The sequence below is a fragment of the Pseudophryne corroboree genome, chromosome 2, assembly GCF_028390025.1.
Source record: "Pseudophryne corroboree isolate aPseCor3 chromosome 2, aPseCor3.hap2, whole genome shotgun sequence".
NCBI classification, from domain to species: domain Eukaryota; kingdom Metazoa; phylum Chordata; class Amphibia; order Anura; family Myobatrachidae; genus Pseudophryne; species Pseudophryne corroboree.
In genome coordinates, this window is record NC_086445.1 from 922,077,661 (window position 1) to 922,095,593 (window position 17,933).

Sequence of the window (17,933 nt, forward strand, 5' to 3'; positions counted from 1 at the left end):
TCATGTCAGATTTGGCTGGTTGGAATGTTTTTTTTGCATTTTCCCCCCTGCAAAAAATGCTTATTAGTCGCAAAATAATGCAATAGGATGCACAAGCAGCTTCTGCTGATTAAAATTATATGCAGCATGCCTATATTCTGTGTCCGACTGCGACTGTTTCTACATACAAAATGCTATGCTACTGTACAGTGTTTTTTTCCTGGAAAACACTGTAGCGTAGCATTTCGGATGCAGATAGAGCAGCAATTACACGCAGAATATACGCAGGATGCATATCATTTTAATCAGCAGGATGTGCTTGTGCGTCCTATTGCATTACTTTATGACTTATGCTGGATACATACTTGTAGATATATCTGCAGATCAACTGATCTGCAGATATAGCTACAGACGGATCCAGAAAGACCGGGGAGTGTGTTGGGACTGACATCATGCACCAGGCAGGCATTTACATGTGCCCGCCCAGTTGCACTGTCAATCACTGCTGGCGTCTGCAGCAAGTGTACGGGCAGTCGGCTGACCACCTTTACACCCAGCACGATGTGCCAATATATCGTTAGATACATGGGCCATCGGCTGTGCTGCAGGGCCTAAGCGATATGTCTGTGAACAACGGCGTTCACAGACATATCGCTCATACACACTGGCCGACAGACTTACGATATCGGCCAAACAAGATGATCGGCTCTACTCAGTCTCGTTACGACATGGCACGACTTGACGGGCTGTTTAGCATGACTGCAGCAAGAATGTAAGAGGACACATCTGTAAGTGTCACAGACAACCCTGGAGCTTGAGATACATGTGAATCAACATACACATGTAAAGCAATTTTACCTCATACTTGGCTACCTTTTTGAAAAAGCATTTCGGGGAGATTGTGAAAGTAACAGCTATAAGCGCAGACGTGTACTGCTACATCTGAGAGGCTTGGCATAAAAAGTAAGTCCAAATATGAATGAGTCCCAAAGCAGTTAGTAAGAGCTACAGTACTTGTTGATTAAAAAGACACTGCTGCTTTTCAGTATTTACATGTATTGTGTTTTACAAGTAGTTCCATATAAGTGGCCACAAGAAACCTTATTTAAAATGCCTGTAGGCATATAGATCATTGGCCCTCATTCCGAGTTGTTCGCTCGTTGCCGAGTTTCGCTATATTGCGATTAGTCGCTTACTGCGCATGCGCATGGTTCGCAGAGCGCATGCGGTTAGTTATTTTACTCAAAAGTTAGGTATTTTACTCACGGCATAACAAGGATTTTTCATCGTTCTGGTGATCGGAGTGTGATTGACAGGAAGTGGGTGTTTCTGGGCGGAAACTGGCCGTTTTATGGGTGTGTGCGGAAAAACGCTGCCGTTTCTGGGAAAACGCGGGAGTGGCTGGAGAAACGGGGGAGTGTCTGGGCGAACGCTGGGTGTGTTTGTGACGTCAAACCAGGAACGAAATTGACTGAACTGATCGCAGTGGCAGAGTAAGTCCCGAGCTACTCAGAAACTGCAAAGAAATTTCTAATCGCAATTTTGCGAATCTTTAGTTTGCAATTCTGCTAAGCTAAGATTCACTCCCAGTAGGCGGCGGCTTAGCGTGTGCAATGCTGCTAAAAGCAGCTAGCGAGCGAACAACTCGGAATGAGGGCCATTGTGCCTTATAACCAATACAGGGAAATAACACTGATGGTCCCATTTGAATGTGTATATCCCTGATTTATTTTTCCCCCCCAAGAACATTACAGCAATATAATGGGTGTAAGGTGCAATCAGGGACATTGCTGGACTCTTATGAGGCTCATGAGTGAGAATTCCTCAGCCTAGCTGTTGTATGATAAGAATAATATAATATGTCAATTTTAAACAATAATATTCCAGGCAGCAAGACTTCTGGAAAATTGTCTACACAAAATTTCGATTGTGGCCCCAAAAAACCTCCTAATCTTCCCGTCTAGTGAAATCCAATTTTTTTTACACTTGTAATTACTGTAAGAGGTACAGATATAGCACAAATTGCCTACTAATGCCAAGCAGAGGCGTAACTAGGGTAGGACGAGTGGGGCACGTGCCCTGGGCGCCTTGGCAGGCCCCCGTCATGCCGCAATGTGAGGGGAGGAGAGCGCAGTGTCTCTCCCTCCCCTCACCGCCGCTGCCAGCACCAGCAGCGCTGCGTGTGTCCGGTCTCCGGCGGCGTTAGCGAATCAGAGCTTGCGGACCGGCTCCTGATTGGCTGCCGGTCCGCGAGCTCTAATTGGCTAGCAAACCGGCGCCACATAGCCGGCGCCGGAGACCTGGAGCGATGAGGGGCAGGAGAGGCGCTGCGCTCTCCTCCCCTCACATAGCACAGCCACAGAGGGAATGGGAAGAAGCGCCAGCGGTGAGTGAGCGGGGGCAGGGGGGGCGCAGGCACTGTGGGGCATGTATCTGGCACAGTGGGGCATGTATCTGGCACAGTGGGGCATGTATCTGGCTCTGTGGGACATGTACCTGGCTCTGTGGGGCATGTATCTGGCACTGTGGGGCAATGTAACTGGCACTGTGGGGCAATGTAACTGGCACTGTGGGGCATGTATCTGGCACTGTGGGGCAATGTAACTGGCACTGTGGGGCGTTGTAACTGGCACTGTGGGGCATTGTATCTGGCACTGTGGGGCAATGTAACTGTGGCCACGCCTATTTTTTTTATTTTTCTCGCCGCACGCGCACATACTTCTTTTGGTGTTTTTTTTTGGTGGTTTTTTTTTTGGGGGGGGGGGGGGGGGGGGCGGGGGTGCCACTCTTCATCTTGCCCTGGGCTCCGAAAACCCTAGTTACGCCTCTGATGCCAAGTAATTTCATTATTCCTCCACATCAGGCTTTTTCAACCAGTGTGCCTGTGCCGCGACCAGTTGCAAGGTGTGCCGCGGAGCCAGAGCAGCTTCCTGCACCTTCAGAGTGAACTGTTAGCCCGGGCTCTTCTTAGAGGATCAGTCGTGCTCCGGCCGTGACGTATGCCTTGAAGATGCAGCGGTGTGATATCATAGGTCACGGCCGCTGCGTCTCACCATCCAGCCAGCCCACCCGCCTTCATACACATCTTCCAGTTCCCGCCTGCATACACAGCTTTCCTTCCCTACCCACATCCACACCTGCCCGACCACCCACTGCTCAGTACTCGCAACACTCCACTATGAACAACCCCCGACACTTAGGGACAGGGAGGAGGACAGCTGACCAGTAGGGGCTAATATTTTTGGGGGGGGGGGTTATCCTGTGGGAAACAATAAGATTTATGTGGGGAGACAGGCTCGGCTCTACCCGCTCAGCAAAGGGATGCAGAGCAGGTAGGCGCTGGGCAGGAGAGGCGCCTTCACTGCTCTGCATCCCAGCTGAAGCGCCGTCCTGTCCCCCCTGCTGCTGCTGCGCCTGCCCTGTCACACTGACAGGCAGCCGTGGCAGCGCCGGCAGCATGAAGCCTTCTCCTATCTCCCCTGTGACAGGGAGAGGAGTGTCAGTGATCGGTCGTCCGAAAAGGGGCGGAGCTACACGGACCAATGGGGCGGAGCTACACAGGATCATGCTGTTGAAGATCTGGCCAGCACAACTGTGGTAAGTGGATATAAAAAGAGTGTGAGAGAGAAAGTGTGTGTGTGTGTGTGTGTGTGTGTGTGTGTGTGTGTGTGTCTGGGTATGTGTGTGTATCTGGGTATGTGTGTGTGTTTGTATTTATGTATATACTGTATTTATGTATGTATGTATGTATGTATGTATGTATGTGTGTATCTGTATGCAGAGCCGTAATGTGTAAAAAGGGGACGCTGTCTGCCGTAATGTGTAAAAAGGGGGATGCTGTCTGCCGTAATGTGTAATAAGGGGGACACCGTCTGCCGTAATGTGTAAAAAAGGGACACTGTCTGCTGTAATGTGTAAAAAGAAGGACACTGTCTGCCGTAATGTGTAAAAAGGGGATGCTGTTTGCCGTAATGTGTAAGAAGGGGACTCTGTCTGCCGTAATGTGTAAAAAGGGGACTCTGTCCGCCGTAATGTGTAAAAAGGGGGACGCTGTCTGCCGTAATGTGTAAAAATAAGATTTTAAACCTACAGGTAAATCTTTTTCTCCTAGTCCGTAGAGGATGCTGGGGACTCCGTAAGGACCATGGGGTATAGACGGGCTCCGCAGGAGACATGGGCACTCTAAGACTTTAGATAGGTGTGAACTGGCTCCTCCCTCTATGCCCCTCCTCCAGACCTCAGTTATAGAACTGTGCCCAGAGGAGACGGACAGTACGAGGAAAAAATTTTTGTTAATCTAAGGGCGAGATACATACCAGCCCACACCATACACACCGTACAACATGGTATATACTAAACCAGTTAACAGCATGAACAAAACAGCATCAGCCAGAGACTGATCTCAACTGTAACATAACCCTTATGTAAGCAACAACTATATACAAGCCTTGCAGAATTAGTCCGCACTGGGACGGGCGCCCAGCATCCTCTACGGACTAGGAGAAAAAGATTTACCGGTAGGTTTAAAATCTTATTTTCTCCTACGTCCTAGAGGATGCTGGGGACTCCGTAAGGACCATGGGGATTATACCAAAGCTCCAGAACGGGCGGGAGAGTGCGGATGACTCTGCAGCACCGATTGAGCAAACATGAGGTCCTCATCAGCCAGGGTATCAAACTTGTAGAATTTTGCAAAAGTGTTTGAACCAGACCAAGTAGCTGCTCGGCAAAGCTGCAATGCCGAGACGCCTCGGGCAGCCATCCAAGAAGAGCCCACCTTCCTAGTGGAATGGGCCTTTACTGAATTTGGTAATGGCAATCCAGCCGTAGAATGAGCCTGCTGAATCGTGTTACAGATCCAGCGAGCAATAGTCTGCTTAGAAGCAGGAGCGCCAACCTTGTTGGCTGCATACAGGACAAACAGTGCCTCTGTTTTCCTAACCCGAGCCGTCCTGGCTACATAAATTTTTAAGGCCCTGACTACATCAAGGGACTTGGAATTCTCCAAGTCACACGTAGCCACAGGCACCACAATAGGTTGGTTCATATGAAACGACGAAACCACTTTAGGCAGAAATTGAGGACGAGTCCTCAACTCTGCTCGATCCACATGGAAAATCAGATAGGGGCTCTTGTGGGACAAAGCCGCCAATTCGGACACCCGCCTCGCAGATGCCAAGGCCAACAACAAGACCACTTTCCAAGTGAGAAATTTTATTTCAACTGTTTGAAGAGGTTCAAACCAGTGTGATTTAAGGAACTGTAACACCACGTTAAGGTCTCATGGTGCCACTGGGGGCACAAAAGGAGGTTGGATGTGCAGCACTCCCTTTACAAAGGTCTGGACTTCTGGGAGAGAAGCCAATTCCTTCTGAAAGAATATAGATAAGGCCGAAATCTGCACCTTAATGGAGCCTAACTTTAGGCCCATATCCACTCCTGTCTGTAGAAAATGGAGAAAACGACCCAGCTGAAAATCTTCCGTAGGAGCATTCTTGGCTTCACACCAAGACACATATTTCCTCCAGATACGGTGATAATGCTTCGCCGTTACCTCCTTCCTAGCTTTGATTAGAGTAGGGATGACTTCCCCCGGAATACCTTTCCTAGTTAGGATTTGGTGTTCAACCGCCATGCCGTCAAACGTAACCGCGGTAAGTCTTGGAACACACAGGGCCCCTGTTGCAACAGGTCCTCCCTGGGACGAAGAGGCCACGGATCTTCTGTGATCATTCCCTGAAGATCTGAATACCAGTCCCTTCGAGGCCAATCTGGAACAATGAGTATTGTCTGCACTCTTGTTCGTCTTATGATTCTCAATATTTTTGAGATAAGTGGAAGGAACACATAGACCAACTGAAAAGCCCACGGTGTCACCAGGGCGTCCACCGCTACTGCCTGAGGGTCCCTCGACCTGGAACAATACGTCCGAAGCTTTCTGTTGAGGCGTGACGCCATCATGTCTATTTGAGGAAATCCCCAATGACTTGTTACCTCTGCAAAGACCTCCTGATGAAGTCCCCACTCTCATGGATGGAGATCGTGTCTGCTGAGGAAGTCTGCTTCCCAGTTGTCTACTCCCGGAATGAAGACCGCTGACAGAGCGCTTACATGATTTTCCGCCCAGCGAAGAATCCTGGTGGCTTCCGCCATTGCCGCTCTGCTCTTTGTCCCGCCCTGGCGGTTTACATGCGCACGGCTGTGACGTTGTCTGACTGGATCAGAACGGGTAGGTTACGAAGAAGCCTCTCTGCCTGTTGCAGGCCGTTGTATATGGCCCTTAATTCCAGCACATTGATGTGTAGACAAGCCTCCTGGCTTGACCATATTCCCTGAAATTTTTTTCCTTGTGTGACTGCTCCCCATCCTCGGAGGCTCGCGTCCATGGTCACAAGAACCCAATCTTGAATGCCGAACCTGCGACCCTCTAGAAGGTGAGCACTCTGGAGCCACCATAGGAGAGAGACCCTGGCCCTGGGGGACAGGCTTATCCTCCGATGCATTTGTAGATGGGACCCTGACCACTTGTCCAGAAGGACCCACTGAAAAGTTCTTGCATGGAACCTGCCGAACGGAATGGCCTTGTAGGCCGCCACCATCTTTCCCAATACTCGAGTGCATTGATGAACTGACACTCTTTTTGGTTTCAGCAGGTCCTTGACCATGTTCTGGAGTTCCTGGGCTTTTTCCATTGGGAGAAAAACCCTCTATTTTTCCGTGTCCAGAACCATGCCCAAAAATGACAGCCGAGTTGTCGGAACCAACTGCGACTTTGGTAGATTTAGAATCCAGCCGTGTTGTTGTAGTAGTCTCAGGGATAGAGACACACTTTTTAGTAACTGATCTCTCGATCTTGCCTTTATTAGGAGATCGTCCAAGTATGGGATAATTGTGACCCCCTGCTTGCGCAGGAGCACCATAATTTTCGCCATTACCTTGGTGAAAATTCTCGGGGCCATGGAAAGCCCAAACGGCAACGTCTGAAACTGGTAATGACAATCCTGTACAGCGAATCTCAGGTACGCCTGATGCCGCGGATATATGGGGACATGAAGGTATGTATCCTTTATGTCTAGTGACACCATAAAATCCCCCCCTTCCAGGCTGGAGATCACTGCCCGGAGAGATTCCATCTTGAATTTGAACCTTTTCAAATATAGGTTTAGGGATTTTAGATTCAGAATTGGTCTGACCGAGCCATCCGGCTTCGGGACCACAAATAGGGTTGAATAAAACCCTTTCCCCTGTTGCACTAGGAGAACCTTGATAATCACCTGCTGTTGACACAGCTTTTGTATGGCAGCTGAAATTATTTCCCTCTCTGGGGGAGAAGCTGGCAAAGCCGATTTGAAAAATCGGTGTGGAGGCATATCTTCGAATTCCAGTTTGTAGCCTTGGGATACAATTTCGACCACCCAAGGATCCAAATCCAACTGAACCCAGACCTGGCTGAAGAGTCGAAGACGTGCCCCCACCGGTGCGGACTCCCGTAGCGGAACCCCAGCGTCATGCGGTGGATTTTGTAGAGGCCGGGGAGGATTTTTGTTCCTGGGAACTAGCCGTAGCTGGTGTTCTTTTCCCTCTACCTCTGGCGAGGAAGGAAGATCCATGACCCTTTCTGAACTTATGCGACCGAAAGGACTGCATCTGGTATTGAGGTGTTTTCTTTTGCTGTGGGGGAACGTAAGGCAAAAAAGAAGACTTACCCGCGGTTGCTGTGGAAACCAGGTCCGCGAGACCCTCCCCAAATAAAACTTCACCTTTGTAAGGCAAAGCCTCCATATGTCTCTTTGAATCAGCATCACCTGTCCATTGACGGGTCCACAGGAACCTTCTAGCAGAAACTGCCATGACATTGGCTCTTGAACCCAACAGCCCAATATCTCTCGCAGCCTCTCTCATATATAACGCTGCGTCCTTGATGTGACCTAAGGTCAACAAAATACTATCTTTATCTAGGGCAGGCCTGGCCAACCTGTGGCTCTCCAGCTGTTGTGGAACTACATGTCCCAGCATGCCCTGCCACAGTTTAAGCATTCCCTAATAGCAAAACTGTGGTAGGGCATGCTGGGATTTGTAGTTTCACAACAGCTGGAGAGCCACAGGTTGGCCAGGCCTGATCTAGGGTGTCAATGTCAGATGACAAGTTATCTGCCCACGCTGCAATTGCGCTACCCACCCATGCCGACGCTACTGCAGGTCTGAGCAGGGCTCCTGTAGTCGCATAAATTGATTTTAAGGTAGTTTCCTGCCTGCGATCAGCAGGATCCTTTAGGGCCGCCGTGTACGTGGACGGTAGTGCCACCTTTTTGGACAAGTGCGTCAAGGCCTTGTCCACCGTGGGCGAGGATTCCAACCATAACCTGTCCTTTGAGGGGAAAGGATACGCCATAATAATTCTCTTGGGAACCTGCAGTCACTTGTCTGGAGTTTCCCAAGCCTTTTCAAATAAAGCATTCAGCTCATGAGATGGGGGAAACGTTACCTCAGGTTTCTTTTCCTTAAACATGCAGACCCTCGTGTCAGGGACAGAGGGGTCCTCTGTGATATGCAAAACATCTTTTATTGCAATAATCATATATTGAATACTCTTGGCCACTCTTGGGTGCAACCTTGCATCATCATAGTCGACACTGGAGACGGAATCCGTGTCGGTATCAGTGTCTGCTATCTGGGAAAAGGGACGTTTATGGGACCCTGAAGGGTCTTGTGACACAGTCAAAGCCATGGATTGACTCCCTGCTTTGTCCTTGGACTCTGCTTTGTCCAATCTCTTATGCAATAAAGCCACATTAGCATTTAAAACATTCCACATGTCCAACCAATCAGGTGTCGGCTGTGCCGACGGAGACACCACCACCATCTGTTCTGCATCCTCCCTAGACGAGCCTTCCGCTTCAGACATGTCGACACACACGTACTGACACCCCTCGTTTTTGCCCCCTGTTACTTGTTCAGCAGGAGAGAGTCCGGGAGCAGCTTCTCTGCAGCTTGCTGTGGAGAAAATGGCGCTGGTTAGTGCTGGAGGCTCAAGCTCCGCCCCCTCAACGGCAGGCTTCGGTCCCGCTATTTTTCTTTGTACTGGCAGGGGATTTATTATTGTCAAAGTCAAAAAATATTCCAACACACACATCACGTACTAACCACACACACATGCCCGCTGCGCGTGCACTTGTTCCGCCGTGCGTGCACATATCCGCAATTTGCGTATGATCGCTCCCGCGGTCCTGCGCGTGGTATGGGTATTTACGGCGGAGTTTGTTAGCGCATAGAGGGTTATCAAAACATTACATATTTAATCCAAATAGTGCACATTGTACACATAGCCCCCCTGCACCACATCAGCAAGTATCAACAGTTTAAATGATTCCAGGACTAAGGGATTCGCCTTTACATGATAGGAAGAGACAGACTAAGGTTATAAGGTGATGTCTAGTATCCAGCTGTAGGGTATTTTAAGGGTAACATTCCGGTGTTGGTTAGAGGAAGATCGCATGTTCCTGCGTATAGTTATGTGCAGAAGTAGAATATAGGTTTAAACTGTATTTACTGTATATTATGTATGCGGCGGGAATCCAGAGGAGACCACCCACAAGAGCAGTTGAGAAAGACATCGCCCACCTTTTCAAATCAACCTATGACCTCTCCTGTAATGTAAAGATGCATCTCTGTGTCCAATGGACAAAGGGATTACAGTATCCATTGTATTGCTTTTTAACGTAGTGTATAAAAAGCCTGTTGCTGCCTGGCCGGTCAGAAGACTCTTAATGCTATCTACCTGATTAGCGGAGGACTGGACCAGGTTGCGCAAGCGAATATTCTCACGTATGTACATTGACTGTAGCCATTTACTCTGTTGTATATTGTAGTGTATAAATTGTATTGTTATCCCCTTCCAGATATATATGCTGAGGTGTCGGAGCCCAGTGTTTAACTACACATCGGTGTTGTGTCCAATTTTCCTTGCTAGGGTTTAAAGCATATTACATTACCTAACTGTATAAGGTTTAAGAGTGTATTGATAAGGTGTGTACGCACTGCGGGTACTTTGTACCATCAGTGCTGCATAAGGTTTAAGGTGTAACATCATTGCAGTGCTTTGCTGCATAAGGTTTAGAGTGTAATAATATCATTGCATTGCATTACTAATAAGGTTTAAAGTATATCAAGATTGTGTGCGCGCTGTGTGTACTTTGTACCCCCAGCGCGGCGTTTGTACGCAAAGTCCATACGCGGTACGGGACTCTGTACGCAAATAGCGTACAAAGTACGTAGCGTGTGTATTAAGTCTAGCGGCCGCAGCGGCTCCATGGTAAAAGTGTGTTTAGAGATATAGCTTTATGGTTTAAGATAATAATAAGAATTTACTTACCGATAATTCTATTTCTCGGAGTCCGTAGTGGATGCTGGGGTTCCTGAAAGGACCATGGGGAATAGCGGCTCCGCAGGAGACAGGGCACAAAAAGTAAAGCTTTCCGATCAGGTGGTGTGCACTGGCTCCTCCCCCTATGACCCTCCTCCAGACTCCAGTTAGGTACTGTGCCCGGACGAGCGTACACAATAAGGGAGGAATTTTGAATCCCGGGTAAGACTCATACCAGCCACACCAATCACACTGTACAACCTGTGATCTGAACCCAGTTAACAGTATGATAACAGCGGAGCCTCTGAAAAGATGGCTCACAACAACAATAACCCGATTTAGTTAGCAATAACTATGTATAAGTATTGCAGATAATCCGCACTTGGGATGGGCGCCCAGCATCCACTACGGACTCCGAGAAATAGAATTATCGGTAAGTAAATTCTTATTTTCTCTATCGTCCTTGTGGATGCTGGGGTTCCTGAAAGGACCATGGGGATTATACCAAAGCTCCCAAACGGGCGGGAGAGTGCGGATGACTCTGCAGCACCGAATGAGAGAACTCCAGGTCCTCTTTTGCCAGGGTATCAAATTTGTAGAATTTTACAAACGTGTTCTCCCCCGACCACGTAGCTGCTCGGCAAAGTTGTAATGCCGAGACCCCTCGGGCAGCCGCCCAAGATGAGCCCACCTTCCTTGTGGAATGGGCCTTAACAGATTTAGACTGTGGCAGGCCTGCCACAGAATGTGCAAGTTGAATTGTGCTACCAATCCCACGAGCAATCGACTGCTTAGAAGCAGAAGCACCCAGCATTGTTGGGTGCATACAGGATAAACAGCAAGTCAGATTTCCTGACTCCAGCCAACCTGGAAACTATATTTTCAGGGCCCTGATAACATCCAGCAACTTGGAGTCCTCCAAGTCCCTAGTAGCCGCAGGTACCACAATAAGCTGGTTCAGGTGAAACGCTGACACCACCTTAAGGAGAAACTGGGGACGAGTCCGCAGCTTTGCTCTGTCCGAATGGACAATCAGATATGGCTTTGTGAGATAAAGCCGCCAATTCTGACACTCGCCTGGCCCAGGCCAGGACCAACAGCATGGTCATTTTCCATGTGAGATATATCAAATCCACAGATTTGAGTTGTTTAAACCAATGTGATTTTTTAGGAATCCCAAAACTACGTTGAGATCGCCCAGTGCCACTGGAGACATCAAAGGGGCTGTATATGCAGTACTCCCTTAGCAACTTCTGGACTTCAGGAACTGAAGCCAATTTCTTTCTGGAAGAAAATCAACAGGCCGAAATTTGAACCTTAATGGACCCAATTTGAGACCCATAGACACTCCTGTTTGCAGGAAATGTAGAAATTAACCTAGTTGAAATTCTTCCGTGGAGCCTTCCTGGACTCACACCCTGGCACATATTTTCACCTAAGTGGTGATAATGTTGTGCGGTCACCTCCTTCCTGGCTCTGACCAGGGTAGGGATGACCTCTTCCGGAATGCCTCTTTCCCTTAGGATCCGGCGTTCACCCGCCTTGGCGTCAACGCAGCTGCGGTAAGTCCCGGAACAGACACGGTTCTTGCCGAATCAAGACCCTTCTTAGTATCTCTTGAAGTTCCGGGAACCAAGTCCTTCTTGGCCAAACCGGAGCCACGAGTATAGTTCTTACTCCTCTCCTTCCTATCATTTTCAATACATTGGGTATGAAAAGCAGAGGATGGAACACATACACCGACTGGTACACCGACGGTGTTACCAGAGCGTCCCAGCTATTGCCTGAGTGTCTCTTGACCTGGCGCTTCAGGTGGGACGCCATCATAACCACCTTTGGTCTTTCCCAACGGTTTACAATCATGTGGAAACTTCCAGATTAAGTTTCCACTTTTCCGGGTGGAATTCATTTATGCTGAGGAAATCTTCCCAGTTGCCCACTCCCGGAATGAACACTGCTGACAGTGTTATCACATGATTTTCCGCCCAGCGAAGAATCCTTGCTGTCATTGCCCTCCTGCTTCTTGTGTCGCCCCGTCTGATAACGTGGGCGACCGCCATGATGATGTCCTACTGGATCAGCACCGGTTGACTTTGAAGCAGGAGTCTTCCTAGGCTCAGAGCATTGTAAATTGCCCTTAGCTCCAGTATATTCATGTGGAGAGAAGTCTCCAGACTTGACCACACTTCCTTGGAAATTTTTTCCCTGTGTGACTACTCCCCAGCCTCTCAGGCTGGTATCCGTGGTCCCCAGAACACAGTCCTGAATGCTGAGTGTGCTGCCCTCTAAAAGATGAGCACTCTGCAGTCCCCACAGAAGAGACACCCTTGTCCTTGGAGACAGGATTATCCGCTGATGCATCTGAAAATGCGATCCGGACCATTCGTCCAGCAAATCCCCTGAGATCTGCCGAATGGAATCGCTTCGTAAGAAGCCACCATTTTTCCCAGGACTCCTGTGCATTGATGCACTGATACTTGGCCTGGTTTTAGGAGGTTTCTGACTAGGTCGAATAACTCCTTGGCTTTTTCCTCCCGGAGGAACACCTTTTTCTGGACTATGCCCAGAATCATTCCTAGGAACAGCAGACGTATCGTCGGAAAACAGCTGCGATTCTTGGAATATTTAGAATCCAGTCGTGCTGTCGTAGAACTACTTTAGATAGTGCTCTTCCGACCTCCAACTGTTCTCTGGAACTTGCCCTTTTCAGGATATCGTCCAAGTAAGGGATAATTTAGATGCCTTTTTTCTTTGAAGAAACATCTTTTCGGCCATTACCTTGGTAAAAGGCCCGGGGTGCCGTGGATAATTCAAACGGCATCGTCTGAAACTGATATTGACAGTTCTGTACCACGAACCAGAGGTACCCTTGTTGAGAAGGGCAAATTTGGACATGGAGGTAATCCTTGATGTCCAGGGACACCATATAGTCCCCTTTTTTCCGGTTCGCTATCACTGCTCTGAGTGACTCCATCTCGATTTGAACCTTTTATGTAAGTGTTCAAAGATTTCAGTTTAGACTATGTCTCACCAAGCCGTCTGGCTTCAGTACCACAATATAGTGTGGAAAAATAATACCCTTTTCCTTGTTGTAGGAGGGGTACTTTGACTATCACCTGCTGGATATACAGCTTGTGAATTGTTTCCAATGCTGCCTCCCTGTCGGAGGGAGCCGTTGGTAAAGCAGACTTCAGAAACCTGCGAGGAGAAGATGTCTCGACTCTCCAATCTGTACCCCTGTGATAATACTTGTACTATCTAGGGGTCAACCTGCGAGTGATCCCACTGCGCGCTGAGACTCTTGAGACTACCCCCCCACCTTGAGTCCGCTTGCACGGCCCCAGCGTCATGCTGAGGACTTGGCAGACGCGGTGGAGGGCTTCTTTTCCTGGGAAGGGGCTGCCTGCTGCAGTCTACTTCCCTTACCTCTATGTCTGGGCAGATATGACTGGCCTTTTGCCTGCATGCCCTCATGGGAAAGGAAGGATTGAGGCTGAAAAGACGGTGTCTTTTTCAGCTGAGATGTAACTTGGGGTAAAAAGGTTGGATTTCCCAGCTGTTGCCGTGGTCCCCAGGTCCGATGGACCGACCCCAACTAACTCCTTCCCTTTATACGGCAATACTTCCATGTGCCGTATGGGATCTGTATCACCTGACCACTTTCGTGTCCATGACATCTTCTGGGTGATATGGACAACGTACTTATCTTGATGCCAGAGAGCAAATATCCCTCTGTGCATCTCACGTACATATATATAGAATGCATCCTATTAAATGCTCTATATGAATAAAATATTTTCAGTCAGGGAATCCGACCAAGCCAACCCAGCACTGCATCTCCAGGCTGATGGCGATCGCTGGTCGCAGTATAACCACCGTATGTGTGTATATACTTTTTAGGATATCTTTCCAGCTTCCTATCAGCTGGCTCCTTGAGGGCGGCCGTATCTGGAGACGGTAACGCCACTTTATAAGCGTGTGAGCGCCTTATCACCCTAAGGGGTGTTTCCCAACGCGCCCTAATTTCTGGCGGGAAAGGGTATAACGCCAATATTTGCTATCGGGGTAACCCCACGCATCATCACACACTTCATTTTATTTTATCTGATTCAGGAAAAACTACAGGTAGTTTTTTTCACTCCCACATAATACCCTTTTTTGTGGTACTTGTAGTATCAGAAATATGCAACACCTCCTTCATTGCCCTTAACGTGTGGCCCTAATGAGAAATACGTTTGTTTATTCACCGTCGACACTGGATTCAGTGTCCGTGTCTGTGTCTGTGTCGACCGACTGAGGTAAATGGGCGTTTTTAACGCCCCTGACGGTGTTTCTGAGACGCCTGGACCGGTACTAATAGTTTGTCGGCCGTCTCACGTCGTCAACCGACCTTGCAGCGTGTTGACATTCTCACGTAATTCTCTAAATAAGCCATCCATTCCGGTGTCGACTCCCTAGAGAGTGACATCACCATTACAGGCAATTTCTCCGCCTCCTCACCAACATCGTCCTCATACATGTCGACACACACGTACCGACACACAGCACACACACCGGGAATGCTCTGACAGAGGACAGGACCCACACTAGCCCTTTGGGGAGACAGAGGGAGAGTTTGCCAGCACACACCAAAACGCTATAATTATATAGGGAAAACCTTATATAAGTGTTTTCCCTTATAGCATCTTTATATATATCTCAATATCGCCAAAATCAGTGCCCCCCCTCTCTGTTTTAACCCTGTTTCTGTAGTGCAGTGCAGGGGAGAGCCTGGGAGCCTTCTCTCCAGGCTTTCTGTGAGAGAAAATGGCGCTGTGTGCTGAGGAGATAGGCCCCGCCCCTTTTTCGGCGGGCTCGTCTCCCGCTATTTAGTGAATCTTGGCAGGGGTTAAATATCTCCATATAGCCTCTGGGGGCTATATGTGAGGTATTTTTCGCCAAAAAAGGTTTTCATTTGCCTCCCAGGGCGCCCCCCTCCCAGCGCCCTGCACCCTCAGTGACTGCCGTGTGAAGTGTGCTGAGAGGAAAATGGCGCACAGCTGCAGTGCTGTGCGCTACCTTTAGAAGACTGCAGGAGTCTTCAGCCGCCGATTCTGGACCTCTTCTTACTTCAGCATCTGCAAGGGGGCCGGCGGCGCGGCTCCGGTGACCATCCAGGCTGTACCTGTGATCGTCCCTCTGGAGCTGATGTCCAGTAGCCAAGAAGCCAATCCATCCTGCACGCAGGTGAGTTCACTCCTTCTCCCCTAAGTCCCTCGTTGCAGTGATCCTGTTGCCAGCAGGACTCACTGTAAAATAAAAAACCTAAGCTAAACTTTCTCTAAGCAGCTCTTTAGGAGAGCCACCTAGATTGCACCCTTCTCGGCCGGGCACAAAAATCTAACTGGAGTCTGGAGGAGGGTCATAGGGGGAGGAGCCAGTGCACACCACCTGATCGGAAAGCTTTACTTTTTGTGCCCTGTCTCCTGCGGAGCCGCTATTCCCCATGGTCCTTTCAGGAACCCCAGCATCCACAAGGACGATAGAGAAATCAACATTATCATTATATACTGCCTCCGCAGTATCTATATACTTGTGCCAGGCTTATGTGAGGTAAAAATTGCTGTGTTGTCGGAGCAATGGCGCGCAGCGCGACCGCTGCGCGGTACCTCATGAAGATCCGAAGTCTTCTGCCGCCTTTGAAGTCTTCTTGCTTCCTATACTTACCCGGCTTCAATCTTCCGGCTCTGTGAGGAGGACGGCGGCGCGGCTCTGGGACGAACAGCAAGGACGACACCTGTGTTCCGACCCTCTGGAGCCAATGGTGTCCAGTAGCCTAAGAAGCAGAGCCCATCAGTCCAGGAAAGTGGGTCTGCTTCTCTCCCCTCAGTCCCACGAAGCAGGGAGCCTGTTGCCAGCAGTGCTCCCTGAACATAAAAAACCTAACAAAAGTCTTTTCAGAGAAACTCAGTAGAGCTCCCCTGCAGTGCGTCCAGTCTCCTCTGGGCACAGAATCTAACTGAGCTCTGGAGGAGGGGCATAGAGGGAGGAGCCAGTTCACACCCATTTAAAGTCTTAGAGTGCCCATGTCTCCTGCGGAGCCCGTCTATACCCCATGGTCCTTACGGAGTCCCCAGCATCCTCTAGGACGTAAGAGAAAAGGGGGACGCTGTCTGCGTAATGTGTAAAAAGGGGGATGCTGTCTGCCGTGATGTGTAAAAAGGGGGGCGCTGTCTGCTGTAATGTGTAAAAAGGGGGGCGCTGTCTGCCGTAATGTGTAAAAAGGGGGATGCTGTCTGCCGTGATGTGTAAAAAGGGGGGCGCTGTCTGCCGTAATGTGTAAAAAGGGAAATCTGTCCGCCGTAATGTGTAAAAGGGGCTCTACCGGTGTAGTGGCGCTGCTGTGCGGCGTAGTTTGAATAATGGAGACTACTATAATATGTAATATGAATTGGTATTATTTTGTGGCCACACCCCTTCCCCATGAAGCCACGCCCCTATTTATTTTTTTTATTTTATTTTTTTTTCATGCGCGCCGCAGGCGCGCAGTGCCCCTATTTTACATACAGGGAGGCCGCCAATGCTCTCTCTTGCACACAGCGCTAAAATGTCTAGTTACGGCACTGTCTGTGTGCAGGGCTGTAACTGGCGCTGCACAGAGTGTGTCTGGGCAGAGAGTTCACATCCATAGGCTTGCACGGATCTCCTGCAGCTCAGGGGCCCAAGAGGCCATGGTAACACCCCGGCCCTGCATGTAAAGTATGGGAGGGCGCAAATTTATATTTTGCAGGAGGGCGCCGAACACCCTAGCACCGGCCCTGTGGGGAGAACAAGGATTTATAGGGGGAACAATGTGAATAATTCATGTGGGGAGCAATGTGATTGTTTTTTTTCTGTGTAGGCCAATGTATGTGTGGATTTTTTTTTTACTATGAGGGCCAATGTGTGTCTTTTGTTTATTTCTGTGGGGAACTGATGGTGTGCCTTGGCAATTTTAAAATATTGCTCGGTGTGCCGCGAGTAAAAAAAGGTTGAAAATCACTGCTCCACATGCTGCCCTTTAAAAGAAACACATCGCAGTACGTTAATTGTTTCTTAAAGTCAAATGTTGAAGCTTCCTGCAGTACACCTTTTCTGCCACCAGATGGCTATGAGAGACTGTACCTAAGTGAGATGAATGCAAAGTATGCAGTGCACAGTTTCTGAATCATTTACGTAGGGAGGCAATCATGAGACCGCCTGTCGGGATCCCGGCGGTCCCAATGCTGACGCCGGAATCTTGACAGGCGGTGAAATGCCGACCCCCGGAATACCGGCGCCACAGGCTTTTCTCCCTCTGTGCGTGCCCTCAGTGTGGTGAGGGCAGTGAGCCCACAAGGGGCTTTTTTGTGCTCGCCCCGCTGCTGGCATACTGGCGACAGGGATGCCACTGTCGTTATCTTGACAACCGCCATCCCAGCCGCCGGTAAATAGTATGTATCCCACACATAGAGTTTATCTGAAAATCATGTATACGTGGTTACTTTAGTTACCGTTTTGGTATAATAGGCCCTTGACCACAGTCTATTATATTGTGACCACTGGGATACACAGAGACGACCCTTCACTGCGG

General features: G+C 49.1%; 1 protein-coding gene across 3 annotated transcripts in view; it reads right to left on the bottom strand.

Annotated features, from left to right (window-relative positions):
- Positions 1-17,933, bottom strand: part of STX1A (syntaxin 1A) — a 274,869-nt gene that overhangs the window by 18,517 nt on the left and 238,419 nt on the right. The gene's annotated exons all lie outside the window — the stretch shown is intronic.